Source organism: Chroicocephalus ridibundus, chromosome 12 (genome assembly GCF_963924245.1).
Source record: "Chroicocephalus ridibundus chromosome 12, bChrRid1.1, whole genome shotgun sequence".
Classification (NCBI taxonomy): domain Eukaryota; kingdom Metazoa; phylum Chordata; class Aves; order Charadriiformes; family Laridae; genus Chroicocephalus; species Chroicocephalus ridibundus.
Genome location: NC_086295.1, coordinates 12,649,447 through 12,664,055, shown reverse-complemented (window position 1 = coordinate 12,664,055; position 14,609 = coordinate 12,649,447). Strand labels below are relative to the sequence as shown.

At 48.4% G+C, this 14,609-nt stretch overlaps 1 long non-coding RNA gene across 1 annotated transcript; it reads left to right on the top strand.

The window, feature by feature from the left end:
- The first annotated feature begins 2,324 nt into the window (after window positions 1-2,324).
- LOC134522400 (uncharacterized) lies at window positions 2,325-11,283 on the top strand. The gene is made up of 3 exons (XR_010073049.1): window positions 2,325-2,423; window positions 2,637-2,676; window positions 10,823-11,283. It is a non-coding gene; the product is annotated as an uncharacterized LOC134522400 (long non-coding RNA).
- The last annotated feature ends 3,326 nt before the right edge of the window (window positions 11,284-14,609 follow it).

Here is a 14,609-nt window from a genome sequence, read left to right as displayed (position 1 = left end):
TGCCTCCTTTGAGTTTGTCCCCACGCCACTCCGTGGGGACACAACTCCCAGCGCTCAGCCCCCGAGAGCCGTCAGCTCCGGTGCTCCCCACGCGTTGTTTTCCCGGGGGTGAGCGCGTCCCTCCGCACCCCCATCCCGGCTGAAGCGGGGCTGCGCTCCCGGGAGCACGCACACCTCCCTCCGCAGGTTGCCCTGCTCCAAACGCGTGTGTGGGGAGACACGCGTGGACACACACACACATATACCGACCCCCCGAGCGCTCCCCGCGCCCTGCATCCCCCGTGGGCAACGCAGCCCCGGCGGTGCTGGGGGCTCCGGGGACCCCACGGGCACCGCGCTGCTGGTTTCCCATCACTACCGGATTTGGGAAATCGCCGTCTTTTTACGCTCTTAACGAGCAGCTCCGAGGCGCGGAGAGGCGCAGAGGTCCGCGGTGCCCCTCCACGGAGAGGCTGGGGCCGGGCGGGGGGGGACCCGGCCGCCCTGGCAGGATCGGGGCAGGAGCTCGGCGGTCCCTGTCTGGCAACTGCTGCCCCGCTGGGGGCTCGGGGCGAGCAGGGAGCCTCCCGAGCCGGTGCGCCGGAGTTACTGTGTATGAGGTCCTGGAAGCTGCCTGGGGAGAGCTTTATTTTTACCTGCACGTTAAACATTAGCGTTGCCAGTGAGGGAAAGGGGAGCGCTTGGGAAGCTAGGATGCAGCCCTGCAAAATGTACCATTAGATGGATAATACTTTTTCCTCTCATAATTACTGAGGTATATTCACAAGGTGGAGCTACTGAAAGGCGGAGGAAGCACTGATCTGATTATCTCCCTGTCCATACACACTCTGTCCCTTTTCTTAATCCTTTAAACTGTGAATTACAGATCAGTTTTTCGCGTCCGTAAAATTTCGGGGCTCTTTGTGGGTCCATTTCTTTGCTCTTACATCCCTCGCTCCCCTTTACGAAACACATCCCACAAAACTTGCGGCGTTAGGCGGCTGACTAAAGAACCACTCGGTGCGCCGAATCCCCAGTTGAAGGCCAATTTTGTTTATTGTAGAGCTTTTAATTCAGCCACCAGAGGTTTATTCCCGCTGGGATTTATATGTTAGGGGGGATGCTCTTCCGTCCGAACTATTTTTTTTTTTTTTTTAATAAGGATTGAGGGAGAAATAGTGTTGCTGGAGGAGAAGAGGATTCCTGGGCTGAGCAGTCCAGCGTGGCAGCGAGCAGTTTCCCTTCCGCGGGGACCAGCAGCCGAGCCGCGGGGCCGGGCGGCCGCGGGCGCGGTGCTGCGCGCAGGGGGAGCTCCGCGCACCCCGGCCCTGCGCAACCCCCCGCCCTCTAAAACTCTCCGCGGGGCAAAGCGGCGGCCCCGGTGGCTTGTCGGCTTCTGCGGAAAGGATTTTCCCGTCCCCTCCGCGCCCGCGGAGGAAAAGTACCTCCGTTGCGGGGGGGGGAAGAGGCACCCACCTGCCCGGCATCGCAGCGCAGGGGTGCAGCTCGCCTCCCCACCCGCAAAGCCTTCCGAGAAAATTTTGTTTCATTGCGACCTTCTCCCTACACCCGAAAGCGGCTTTAATTTGTGTGTGTGTGTGCGTTCTATTTTTTAAGATCCGCTTTTTTGAAGGTTAGTTTCGTGTGAAGAATGACTTCTTCCCGCTCTCCTTCGTCTCTCCCCCCCCCCCCCCCCCCCCGCCCCTCTCCTTTTCGCAAACTCCCGGCCAAAATCGGCAAGAGTTTCAAGAAAATGATAATGTCATTTCAGATCAGCTCAGATCCACCCGGCGTGTCCGCCCACGGCAGGGCAGTGGGGGTCCTGGAGCCACTGAAATTTGAAAGCTCGCTTTTAAAACTAGAGCACATAGATACCTATATATGTTTGCTTTGGTGGGGCTGCTGTCTGAATCGGGGGGGCTGACGTTTAGAAAGGGAATCGTATTGCGGTGGCATCCCAATTCCCAATTCTTAGAAACTGCAAGTCTAGGTAACTGATAAAAAATAAGAGGACTGTTATATATATTTTTTCCACGCTACTGGTTCTCTGAGAAGCGGTCCCCGTTTTTGATAGCTGATTGCTACGTTTCGCCCAAAATTATCTTTTTCGCCCCATAACGTTAGTGGGATATGTTGTCTAAAATGGAAGTTTTGTGAACAGACACCCAAACCGAAGTCACCCATGGCTGGCAGCCGGCACTGATGGAGGAAAAGGGCATCACTTTCCCAATTCTTACCTCCCCTCGCTTGATTTTTAATTTCCCAAACTGGAAGCAGACACCGTGCTCTTTGTCAAGATTTTTTTCCCCCTGCGAAAGCAGCGAGGGACCTGGTTAATCATCTATCGCAGATACATGTGCATGAGAAAGAAAAGTGTTGATGTTTGCTTGTTCGGGCTGACGGGAATGGCCCACGAATTTAGGATTAAATTACTAATGGCAATCGTAAGTCTTTGTTTCCTCTCGCTCTCTCTGTTTTCTGCGGGGACTGTCAAAGTAAAGCGTGCACCATTCTTTGGACAAAGTCTGCACAGCAGCTTTGGAGTATAAAATAAGCTATTGTACCCTCCTGGGTTAACTGGGATCTCCGCAGATTTTAGCTTGAACCAGTTAAAAGCGGGGCAAATCCCAGTACTAACTTCAGACACGTTTTCACAGGTGGATCCGTGTCAAGGGAGTGGAGCAACACTTCAGAAGGGTAGGTTTTTTTTGGGGGGGGGTTTCTTCCCCGAGGCTTCGCAGTGTCCAGCATTAAATCCCCGCTTGAGGGTGGGGGGGGGGGCGACGACATTATGTGCTGCGGCGGGTTTGGGGTTTGCTCGGTCGCGGGGGGGGTCCCGCAGAATAAGTGCACCCGGAGGGGTGCTGCTATACGGGGCGGCGTAATTTTAGGGGCTTGATTTGAACGCACCACGTTTAATTAAACCCGTGACCTGCCTCGCCTGTGCCGGGGCGGGGGGGGGGGGGGCGGGTGTGGAGCCGCTCCCCGGCGCAGGGAGGTGCCCCCCCGCCGGTCCCCAAGCCCCCTCCGCCGGGGCTGAGACCCCCCTCTCCAAGCCGCTGCCGGCTTTGGGCAGGGGGGCTGCTGCGGCCGGGGCTGGGGGGCGCGACGGCTCCTGGAGGCTGGGGTTGGAACTGGTGGGGGGGGGAATCCCGGGGGGCGGAGAGCGCGGAATGGGCCGCGGCGCACCGCACCAGCGCACTCTGGGGGTGATGCCCAGGAGATACTCCGCGTCCCGGCGAGGACGGGTGGATGCAGGACACGGGGAGGGGGATTTTAATTTTCTTTTTTTTTTCTTTTCTTTTGGAGTGGGCAGCGGCCTCCCCGGTGCCCCCCCCCCCCCAGCTCGGGGTGAGCCCGGGCCGGCAGCGCAGGGCTGCTCGGATGCGCGGCCAGGGGGGGTCGGGGGGGGTGGGTGCTGCCGTGCCTTTCCTCCTGCGCTTCTGTGCGCTTGCAGAGGAAGAAGTGCAACTCTTCAGTGGCAGCCTCTGCAGTTTGCTGGGGGTGTCGCCTGGGGAGGGGAAGGGGGTGTCTTTTAGAAGAAATGAGGACATTTCACCCTCTTCTGTAACGTCCCACGAGGGCGTCTTTGGCAGGGAGGTATGCGGAGAGCAGTAACACTCTCCTTCTAGTTGTTTCCTTCAGCCTTAGCCCCATCATACCATGACTGAGTCGATCCAAACTTTTCAAGGGAATTTGTCTCTTTCTCATCATTTCCCAACTCCGCAGTCTTATCATAACCCCCTCTCTCATACACGCTCTTGTCATTATTCCTTTTGCCGCCATGATAAAACTTGTTTCTATCAGAAACACCTGATCCGGAAGCACAAAATCCCCTCTCCGAGCCATGCTAGGATCAGCTTTCCTCCTGTGCTTGGCTGAGTCCTGCTTCCTACTTGAACCCTGGCATGTTGAAATCATTATCTGAGCCCCTTTAGGAGCATTTAGCTAATAAGCAGCACCAAAACCTTTCTGCGCGATCAGAAGTCGCCTTTTGGGACTGAAGTAGCCAGTAGAAGCTGAACAACTATAATTACTGCAGTCGCATCTTGTAATGGCATTTCATGTCATTCAAAGGGTTTTCAAACACTTCAGAACTTGGGCCACATCTTACCAGAAAAAATTTCTCTCCTGCATATCTGCTTCTTTTATGAATACAGAGGTACCACACAGATGTCTGGGTGGGAAAAGTGGTCTTCCCAGGGGTTTTTAGTTTCTGTGGAAGGGATATAGAAAAGGGAGATGTCAGGGAGACAGGCAAAGTGTCCTGGTCCTATGCTCAATGTCACAAAGTCATGAGCAGCCAGATCTTCCAGAAAAGGTCAGCATCCCTTTCTGGCCACAGTCTGTTGCCCGTGATCAAGAGAATTTCTTGATGATCAGACCTTTAGATGATCGAGAAGGGGTGAAGAAAGATCTGGCCTCAGTTGTGCTTGAGGAAACCCAGGACCATGGAAGCATCTTTTCGGAAAGACCAGAGTTGCTGCAGGTTGAATGGCTGCGGCAGCAGAAGGGCTACTCCCAGCAGAGCTGAGCGTGTCCCTTGGCCCTTGTGGCATCAGGGGACTGTGGTTCCAGCCCAGGAGCCCACAGGCATGCTCCGACACCCACTGGGACCCGGACCCTTTCATTCAGACTGATTTGTAATTCCTTTTCATTGCACAAAGTCCTGGATCAAAAAAACTGCTTATATATAGAAAATTTTTGGAATTCCCTCTCCAGCATTTGCTGCATAAGGATTTAAATATAATCATAAAGCCTATACTGTATATTCTTCTTTTTGCTCTTTGCACCTTTAGTCCCCATTAGGGATTTTGTTTTGTTTCTGTTTTGACAGCCCCTGTATATATGTGTTTGTGGTTGTTCTGTACTGTTTCCTGATTTAATATCAGTGCAGTTACAGGAGAAGGATGCACCGTTAGCATTTTTTGCTCAAAGTATTTTTCAAGCTCCTTTTTGATGTACTGGTCAGGTTTGCAGCTTCTGTGCTCTTGTTGATCAGAAGAGGAAGGATCAGGTTTATTGTGCCCTTTGGGAATGAAGCTCTCTATTCACCTAAGGAAATGCAGCTATCTTCTGACACGAGCCCTCCGTATAGATCCAGGTGCAGAAGAAAAGTGAGGAAGTATTTAGTAGAAAGCTGTTATTCAGTGAAATTAAAGTCCCTTTGTGCATTTCTGAGCGATAAAGATGAGCCAAACTGGAAGAGAGGTGGCTTCTGCAAGCCCACACCTTCCTCCTCAAACATTTTTAAGTCCTAAAAATAAGAAGGAAAAGAAGAGAGGCAAAGAAAGGGAATAATTCCGGGGAAATGCTTTTGTTTGCACTCCTTGCTAGTCTGAGGAACAATTATTCAGCTGCTACCCAGACAGGGGAAAGAAAAAGGCTCCTGATCTTTGTTTCTTTTACATATAAACAGATCCACAGCCTCGAATAGCCCCAGATCAGATGCTTTTACTCTCAGTCTCCGAGTGTAAATGGTGCTCTGTTTGACCAAATAAAATACTGGCTCATAGTGCAACTTGCCATTTTCTCTTTGGGAAATAAAACTGCGTTTTAGCCTGTGTGTCCGTGTATTGCTGCGTGCTACGAACACCTCCCAGCTTAAATCTCACTAGAGCTCCAGGCCCTAGAAAAGTTGGAGATACTTCTCATCATTGACCGCTACGAGTATCCTACGGAAGGTCCTGGGAGGGGGGCAGATCTAACGTGACCTGGCCAGGACACGGGGTGGGCTCACGAAGCTCATTGGTGTCCCCAGGGTGAGCTGCAGTTTCTCTGTAACTATTTCTTTGCTTCCAGAGCTTCTCTGCAGAACGGTTAAATTAATTTGTGCGGGAGAACCGGCAGCACAGCGGTGCTACAGATTCTCACCCACTGTTTCCCAAGCTAAATGTTCTCCAGCCAAATTGGCCGGTTTGCTGTCCGGCTCATTCGGAGATCCCATTAATAGTGAGGTCATTTGGAGATCCCATTAATAGTGACCGCATGTCCTTGGCCGGCGAGAGGGCTCGCAGAAGAAGCGCAAGGAGAGGAGCAGCGCGAGGCGAGCGCAGGCTGCTGTGGGAATGAGAGCTGGTCCGGCAGGGTTGCTTCATTTCTGCGTCCGTTTTCATGGCAATCCTATGGAGTGCTTTGGATTCACAACACTAAGGGAGATCATTTCTGCTTGTTTTCCTCTGGTGGGATCAATTCCTCCTATGTTAGTGGAGACAAAATGCACACCAAAAATTTCCAGCATGTACCCTGCAAGGTAGAAAAGAAAGAGCTTCTGCAAGCATAGGTATATACCCATGCTACGTCTGATTCAGTTGTACCTCTTCTAGCCACAGTCTTTGGCTAAACGGTAATACAGCTATTAATTAGATTTATATATATATATATAAAAAATACCCACTGTGGCTGAAAATTTAGGGAAAACAATTTTCTCTAATTGTGGCAAGCTAATCTCCATATACACAATTAACTACCACTTTGTACATTTTCTGAGCATCCTGAAAAATCAGATGAGAGTCTCCTGGACAGCCTTCTCTAAGACTCTCCACGCTTTCAGTGTGAGTGCCCTGTTTATGTTCAGCCTTAACTCTGTATTTGCAGTTTTTAATAAAACCGTGTTTTCATTCTTCAAACATCCAGATAAAGAGCTTCACCCCTTAAAGCTGTGATTACACCTCAGCAACCTCTCTCTTGGCAATGTATTTGTGGTTTCTGTTTTGTTTTGTTTTTCTGGCTGGAATCAACACATGTTTCAAACCTCTAATGTACTTCTTTAATAACCGGTTTATAAAAAAAAAAAGGAGAAGATAGAGAGTTTCATCCAGAATTCCCAGCTGGAGACATCTGTTCAGCAGCAAGTCACCTGATGAACAGCTCTAACCAGCCAAGTGTGAGTTATTTTTATTGGTTCAATGTTTTAAAAATAGATTATTTTTTTTCCTTTTAATTGATACCTTTCTAGCCGTTTCAGTAGATTCCTGCACCGGTCTTCATGGACTTGGATTTCATGGACTAATCTCCTGAAGGATTAGTACAGCCCAAACCGAGTGATCCATTCCAAAACCTAGCTGGCCAGCTGAAACCAGTAGGAACCAGTTAAATGCTCGAAATTAGGGTTTCCACTAGGGTAATCAAGTTTCCCAAGAGGTGATGGATTTGATGTATAGCCTGTCATGATGAGTTGCAGGCACTCAGCACCTCTGAAAATCAGGCCATAGCAGCTTTCAGCAAATCTAAAGAGACGGGGTGTGCGCGCGTGCGAGCCAGAGCCAGCCGCAGATAGGACACACGTCTCCATTGATCTCGAAAGGGAGGTTGAACCGTTCTGGTTGGAACCACATGATTTGTCGTGTTATTTAGCAGCTGTTAAGCTTAGGTGAGCTTGTAGGACCCTGTCGGTGAGCACTCAGCCCTCATCCTCTCTTGGTTTATTTCTCCATGCCACTACCCAGCTCCTCTGCAAATGGGTCAGTCCCACCGTTCCTCCTGCGGTACCCCCTGTAGTGCTGAGCATCCCTCCTGTCCGCTCCTCCGAACCGCCCAGCAACCCAAGGACCCTTTTTCCAGAGGACAGGGCTGATATTACTTTTTTTTTTTCCACTTCTGTTCTCTGCATTGTGTCTGGGAAGACTTTCGAGGCCCAGAGACCTTGCCTTGCTTCGCAGTCCTCGTTGGAGCAGGACCCCAGTTTGACGTGGGGAGGGTGACCTGAGCGATGGCAGAGAAGGGCCAAAAGCGACAAAAGGGATGAAGACAGGAATGTGGGATGGCACTGTGCACAAGATGCTGTAGACCCTCCTGCTACCCATCTCTGCAGTGTGCCAGCAGCTGGCCTGGCTGCATTTGCCGTTCATCAGCCTAAACTACCCACCCTTCTTCTACGGGGAAAAATGGGAGCTTTGAACTTTTCCCCACACCCCGGCGCAGGGCAGCGTTCATTAAACAGGTAGAGAGGATCTAGAGCCACCGCTTGCCTGCATTATCCAGGCAGTGGGTTCCCAGAAGAAAACTGCCTGGGGAGCCCCTCTCCCGTGAACAACTGGAAGGGCTGGAGGCTCCCCAAGGCCAGTGGAGATGGGGGAGCAGCAGTGCAGCCCCCCCAGCCCCTTCTTCATTTCACCCTGCTGAGTTATTTGCTGTTGAAGGCAAGAGTGGGACACCCCAGATGGAGGACACACTAAGGCCTTCCCTTTTTTTCTTCCCTTTGGAATAGCTTTAATGAACCATTTTTTATCTTTCAAAAGAAAAAAAGGTTTTTCTCACTTGAGTAAAGAGAGGAAACGTTTTCCAAAAACTGTATTTTAATCGACCCAGGCTTGGGAGTGGGGAGGCTGAGGGAAGAATTGCTGTCATGGAATGAACTTTATGAAAGAAAAGCAAATCTCCACCCTGTTTGAACATGGGGAAAACATCACAGAGGCATCCTGCTGCACCAAATGGTAAACATGTCCGTGTATTATATCACTTATGGCTTCCTTTAGAGTTTTATGATGCTGTTCTCAATTACTGTGTTTGCATTTGTAATTAGAGTGCAGAACACATTGTGAAGGCAAATTATAGAGCTAACTTGTCCTTTCGAAATAACCCATTTGCTCAGTGTGCTCCCAGAAGCTTCTCTTTATTCAAAGGACTCCAGCGAAAGACTAGCCTTCCCTACTGAAAGTGTTGGAATACGCATTTGCTGGAGGGAAGGGAGAGGAGGAGAAACACATTTTTGCCCCAGGTCTTTGCTGTGCTTGTGCCTGACCTTTCAACCACTGAAACTCCTGTTGGTTTCTATAAGCACAATCCTCCAGAAGTTTGAGCAACTAATGGAATTGGGGCGGGGGGGGAGGGAGAAGAATTGGGGTTTTTTGCTCTGCCACCAATTTCCTGTGCGGCCTTGGTCATGTCATTGGCCCTTTTGTGCCTCCTTAACTGAAAAATCTCCTGTGGAAGTGCTGGGGTATTACTGTAAAGTCACATAAACACCCAAATGAAGGTGGATATGCAGGGCTGATAGGTGTCCTCCAGTACTTTGTTCTTTCGCAGGAAGGCAATTCTGCAAGCAGCTCTTCGGAGCTGATGCTTTTATGTGCATTCAGTCTTTGTTCCAGACTCCCCTCACGCAGGGGCTCATTCTCTATTTCGGTATAACGACGACACGTTGCTTTGTGCCACGTTGCCCTAAGTCTCCGTGCAAAGACCCCAGAGCTCTCTGCTCCTTGGCTTTGCTCAGCGTCTAGCGGTGTTTCGCTGAGCAGTTTCTGAGCAGCTGCCCCACATGTGATGCCCTGTTGTTTTGCTCCCGCTATTGAGCGTCATCAGCGGAGATCCCATCTTCCTTTAAGGCAGGTCGATTTCGCGTACAGAAGGCTGGAGCCCAGGCCAGCTGTGCACTTTGCCTTCGAATTCAGTAGGGAAAAAACTGTATCCAAGTCTGAGCTTGGACGTGATAACGCTCTACTTAGAGTGAAAAGGAAGCAAAGTCTCCAGTTGTTACTGTTCTGCCCTGTTTGTAAAGGATTTTTGCATATGGGGTTTTTTTTTTTTTTTTTTTTTTTTTTTTTGCAAAACCTGCACTAAGCAGGACTTGGCTTTTAATGGGTTTTCCTGCAAGTGCAAGTAACATTTTTATCTCCTGTACCTTAGTTGGGAGGGCATGGGAAGGGGCCCTGCTGCGTATAGCTCTCCCATAGGCATATCCTCCCCATTCCTGGCTGTGAGGAGGTGCCTTGGCTTTGCTCTCCAGCCAAGGTTTGAGAAAAGTTCAAGCTCAGGGCTTGACCTCTACCTAGCACCCTGCCCACCAGTGTCCTCTGCTCGTGCTCCAAGGCTTCATGAAACCAGGCCAAAATCGAGTAAAGGACACCGAAAAAGGCTGTGTCCTCCCAGGGTGGCTGTGTTTGGAGGATAAAAAAACCCCAAAGAAACCCCAAAACATGGCGCTACGAAATTACTACAAGCTCTTTTTCTCTTTCCTTTTCTCCACTTTTCCCACTATGAAGTAATTTGTACGACTTTTGCTCCTGCCACAGGTAATTCCCCATTTCTTCTCCAATGTAGCCCCTTTAAAAGTTCACCACAGCACTAGCTCTTCCCTTGTCAATGCTCAATTATTAAACTCATTTCTTGGTATCTCGTGCATGGGTCAGGAAAGCTGATTCCTTGGCCTCAACTTTCTGTCAGGTGCTTGTTCCTTCTGAGCAAAGGTTAGGTCACCTTCTGATGATTCATTGAAAAAACTGGTTTTATTACTTTCCCTGGGTATGGGAGAGTTTCCTTAAAGAAGGAAGCTGCAGCACATGGGATGACCATAGCGAAAAGAAGGACTGCCATGGGAGTTTGCCAGCAGTTATGGGTTCAGCTTAATATCTAGTATCAATTTTTTTGTTTCATGGCATTAAATCCAAGAAAGTGCCTAGAGGAATGTTTGAACTTTATAAATTGCAGGATTATTTGTGAAGTGGTTTAGGAAAGGCATTTTCTACTGTTCGTATGAGAGAAGAAATTCCAGTGTGGTGTTTCACAGTACCAGATGCACCCCAGTTTCCCTAACTGTGTGTTTAAAATACGGCCTGGGTTCACTGAACAATGTCAAAACACGTCTGCAAGGCTGACCAGGGAATGAAATACAGCTGCAAAATGGGCAAGCTCGATTTTGTTGGGGGAACAAAAGAGAGCAGGGCGTTTGTCATCCGGAGGATCGTATTTGAGAAACACCTACCGTTGTTTGGCTTGCTGGGATTTAAAATATATATGTCATCACCTTGTCTTTGTTCCCAGTAACGCTGTTTGCTTTGCTATGCCACTGCGCCGCTCGGGCAGCGAAACGAGACGGGTGGCTTTCCCTTCTCTTTCCAACCAGCGGAGCCCTGGCTCCAGCACCTCGCTCCCAGGGAACCCCGCCGGCCGCCAGCATCCAAGTGCCACGGAGGACAAACGCGGAGAGATGGTCAGCAAACAATAAGAAGGTGTGAGATGGAATACGATGCTGTTTGTTTTTCTGGACGGTCAATAGTTTTCCCAAAATTTCAGCTTCCTGTGCTTTTCATTTTTGATGAAAGTCTGTTTCAGCAGTTAAAGTAAGAAAACAACCCGCATGCAACACGTGGAAGACTTTTTGGAATAAATGCCCTTTAGAGTGAGAGACCTTTACCTGCCTTATGAAATTGCATCAATATTTCAAGGAATAGGACAGAGGAAAAGTCATATTCATGTAAGATTTCACAATGTGATTTTGCAACACCTGCAGCGGAGTACCCATGTTTTCTGACAGTGCTCACAAGAGCAGAAGACAAGCGTGTGTAAAAAAAATAATTAAAATATTAAAAGGTCTTTACTTGATGGTATCCTTGTAGTTTGTGCTACTTTGAACCTGTCAGCTGCTTAAGTAACAGCTTGTCAGTGATCCCAGCCCGGCCGAATGCGAGACCTGGTAGTATGGTTGCAAATTGTCAAGAGCTGAGTGATCTCCCGGCTGGTGATTTATGACTCCTCGAACAATGACAAGCGGGGAGAAAAAGGCCCTGGTAATTTTGGAAGCAGTTGTGGAAACAATTAGATCACTTCTTTATTAGGTCATTTATAGAATTCTTCCTTTTAAAAATTAGATCCTTGATGAGTGCATTTTTCACGCACTCGGGTGCTTTGTCCTGTATTTCAATTGAGGGAAAATCCTGGGCTTTCTTTTGGAAACGCTGCTGGGCGATGGCTTTAAATTCACAGGGGCTGAGAAAGCTCCAGGAGCGCACGGGACTTCCCCGAGCTCATCCGCAAGCCCTGGCCCCTCTGCAGTTGAAGCCCTTTGCCAAGATTCAATCCTGCCAAGTCCCCTGCGGGAATTGTGCTGGTTTCTGTACCATTTTCTCACCGCTGGTCGCTCAGGTCTTTCTGCTGGCCTGAGCTTTGCCTGGGACAGAGCTGCAGCCTCCTCAGCTGCTGGGGGGTTTCTAGCACATCGCACTGGTACAGGCAAATAATGCCCATAATGAAAACTTGGACCAGAGTTTTCAGAAGTGCTGCGGTTTGGAATTCTTTTGTCCTGGTTTTGCCCCTTCTTCTTTCCAACAGCAGAATTGCTTAGTTGCCGTTATATTTCCGCTTCCAGTTTCTTCAGCAGTGGTTTGTCCCTTCGTGGCCCAAGGAGACGAGTAGTTGCAGGTTGCCTCCTTTTGTAAGGAGCCAGTGGCATTTCTCTAGAAGTGCCCGATGTCCCGCTACGCCAACCCCACTGAGCTTGAGAGCAGATCTCAGAGCTTGCTAGCGGGCTAATGAGAGGCAGCTGATATCTCTGAAAAAACATATTTAGCAAAAATCCCTTGCTCACTTTCTTGGCAGTTGTCGGTCAGTGTTCCCACGTTGTTCTGCCCCGATGATACAGTCGCAGCATCATCATTTCTGAACTCTCTTACAGAGGAAACTGGCTCAAAAAGGGACCGAAGCCACTCGGCATCCCGGGAGCTCCCCAGAAGCCATGGGGCCCCAGCGCACATTCGTGCTCCTGGGATGGGTCTTGAGTTATTTAGCACCATCGCTAAGTCCATTATAATGGGGATTTCTGCTACGAAAAATAATGAAATTTCAACCTGGAAAGTGAGCTCTTGCTATAGAGAGCCTCATTTCCCTCCCTTTAAAGAGGAGAAGGGAGATCTTTGCATTCCCCAGCACCGTGTATCGAGGGACGGGGAAAAGAGCTGCGTTTTGCCATATTCTCTAGCCCAATGAGAATGAAACTTACTTTCAGCTTTGAGTTTTATTATTCCCTTGCAAAACCTTCTTCTGTTGTGCTATGCACCAGCAAAAATCCTTTTTATTGCCATTAAAAAGGCAGCTGAGGTGCCCATTATATTTTTTTTTATTATTATTTGTACAGAACTCAGCAAATACAAAACGGGTCCTGGATAAAAGGTGTGTCCTTTCTAGTAAAGCACAAAAAAATCTTAATCTTTGGTCCAGAAGCAGTAGATTGCCACAAACAGTCGGCAGCTAAAATCATTAATCTTTGCTGCTTGCCCAACTGGTACTAGTAGTAAAGAAGATAATACACTAGCAGAATCAGTGACCCACTACAAATTGGTCCTGAAAGGTCCACCAGCCTAAATAGACTTTTGCTGATCCAACACTTGTTAGGAATCCCAACAAAGAGACTATTGGCTCATCTGATGAGCCGCTCACTATTGGGCCTTTTGCAATGGCTGGTGATGGATGACCGTACCCTCTTTGAGGGGGAAGATGCAGCTCCTGGTATGGGGCCTTTTCTCATCTTAAATTTGTACTCAATAAATCACAGGTGCAGAAGAGACAGCATCAGTTTCATTACACCTACATGCTCCAGTATCAATCATGCCAACACAACGGGCTGCGTACAGTTCATTTCGGGAGGCTCTTTCTGTTCCAATACCATTTCCATTCCGTTGTGCTTTAGCATTCCCAAAGTGTTGAGCCTCCGCAGCGAAACACTGGGGGAGAAGGATGGGATGCGCTGTAATTGCGCTTTTTCGACAGGAGACAGGGCTTAGCTCACGTACTTTGCTTTACGATCCCTTCCTATTGTTAAAGGTAAAGTCTTAAACAGTTCGGTAAATAGTATCACAGACTCTGTGGCCGCCACACATCGCTATTGTTTTTAACCTTGCTCTTTCATTTGCTCTTTAGACCAGACCTTTAGTCTGGGTTGCAGCAATTGCCCTGGAACGGTTCCGTTTGTGATTATAGTATCATTTTTCTCTCTGGTTTATGATATTTGTTTAGATGATGCTGTAATCCCGTACTTGCCCTTACCCAAACCTAACTGCAACACACAAACAGTTTCAGGGAGCTGCTTGGGTGTTTTCTCATTTAAAAGAGTTTCTGCCCTGTTCTCTCTGGCTGGTAAATTCCCTGGGACCTTTGAAAGGTACGTCCATTACAATTTGCAATTTATGAATGTATTGCAGAGCTCCCACATTGTTATGTTAATTCCAACGTCAGCAGTTAAAATACACTTAAAATGAAGGAGGTTTTAGAGCTTTCAGACTTTATATTTAAGGTACATAATCAAATGCTTTCGTGGCATTAAATGCACGTCTAACACTCATCATAAAAACTATGAACTATGTTTTTCAAGTATAATAAAAGGTAATAGATTATTATTCCCCATGTGTGTCCAAAATCCACTTTGCCATCTTTAAAGAGGGAGAGTAATTTCTTAGTGTCCAATTATACTCTGATTTGCATAGGAACAACTACGTTTCGTGCAATTAAGTTATCACAAAGTCCTGTCATTCTGTAGCATTCTGTTAATCTTTAACTCAACGAAAAGCCATGTCAGCAGAGCACCAACACAGAAAAGATGGGTGTTCAAAGGAACTGCAATAGGAGCACATTCAGGACTGTCAGACAGAACAAGCTTTTCAAAAGGACACTTCCATTCAGTTTAAACCTACAAGGGTGTTGGGCTGACACCTCCATTTATTTGCTGTAGGGCTATAAGGAGAGAAAGAGAGAGACTTTCAGTCTTATTAAAGCAGTATTTGGAATACAAAAAAAAAGGGGATTCTTTTCCTCTGCTCCTTTTACTCTGTCTCAGCGGCAGATCATAAAGCATGGCCAGCATTAATGCAAGACAAGAAAGTATCCGTTCTAATGTGCAGCTGAAAGACTTGATTTTCTGT